We start from the raw sequence: 1375 nt of genomic DNA, 5'->3' as shown, positions 1-1375 counted from the left end.
TCGGTTTGATCCAAAGCCTCCTTGCCCTGCAATGCAACAAGTCGGCCTCGAGGTTGCTTTTCATGGGCAACGTGCATTGATGATTTCTACAGGTTGGAAAAGAGGCGAAGAAGTCAGATTTTCTTTACAGGGAAATGAAATCGGCAGCTGAATTGTATCTAGGTTCAAGGGGGGGCCCTCCTAATTACTTCTTCGTGCACCTCAGAGCTACCATATGGATGAGTCTGAAAAAAAAGAGACGTGTCTCCAGTAAGGGGCTGATGCGATTCAATCCGGAATTGCAGCCAGCGTGTGTAATGGTACTAAACCTCTTCCCCACCAAGGCAGGCAAATGAAAAGCGCGGCTAAGAGACGGGACTGATGTTGCCCGGTGTGGGCGTGAGAAGGAGGGAAAGGGGGAAGCACCGGGAGAGGATTCAAACCGGAGACAGCTCAGCTTGAAACGGGTGTCAGCAGCTCCCGGGTTCTCGGGGCTCCGGCGACCAGCAGGGGGCAAGCGCCGCGCTCGGCTGCCCCCCCCCGGCGCCAGCACGGCCCTGGTGGGGGCAAGAGGAAGGTGTCCGTGGTTATCAAGAGCCCTTGTGGTCCGAAATACAGGGGGGGAGGATGAGAGAAAGCGCGTTTATGAGACAGTCACTTTAAGATAAACGGACAGAGAAAGAGAGAGAGGGAGAGAATGGGACAGACAGACAGATAGATAGATAAAATATCTATATAATATCTGTGTGTGTGTGTGTGTGTGTATACACACAAACACACATATAGATTGATATACATCTATTATAGTGAAAGACAGATGGGTCGAAAATGATAGATAGATAAATAGATGTAATATCTATCTATCTATAATATGTACGTGTATATATATTGCTATACATATAGATTGATATATCTATTATAGTGAAAGACAGATAGCTCTAATAGATAGATAGATAGATAGATAGATAGATAGATAGATAGATAGATAGATAGAAGCAAGCAAGGAAGGAAGCAAGGAAGGAAAAATTCACGGAACTGCTATAGAAAAGTGGGACTATAAATCAAATAAAATGTGCATTGAAATAAAGTAGAAATTCCAATACCATAACCATAAACTGTTGACTGTATGTGTGTGTAGATAGATAGATAGATAGATAGATAGATAGATAGATAGATAGATAAAAGAGCAAGGAAGCAAAGAAGGAAAAACTCACCAAATTGCTATAGAAAGGTGGGAATATAAATCAAATAAAATGTGCGTTGAAATAAGATAGAATTTCCAATACCATAACAATAAACTGGTGTGTGTGTGTGTGTGTGTGTGTGTGTGTGTGTGTGTGTGTGTGTGTGTGTGTGTGTGTGTGTGTGAGAAACAGAAAGAGAGAGAGAGAGAGAT

The sequence above is a fragment of the Gavialis gangeticus genome, unplaced genomic scaffold (assembly GCF_001723915.1).
Source record: "Gavialis gangeticus isolate Ggan-Ray unplaced genomic scaffold, GavGan_comp1, whole genome shotgun sequence".
In the NCBI taxonomy this organism is placed as follows: domain Eukaryota; kingdom Metazoa; phylum Chordata; order Crocodylia; family Gavialidae; genus Gavialis; species Gavialis gangeticus.
Note: the sequence above shows the minus strand (reverse complement) of the source record.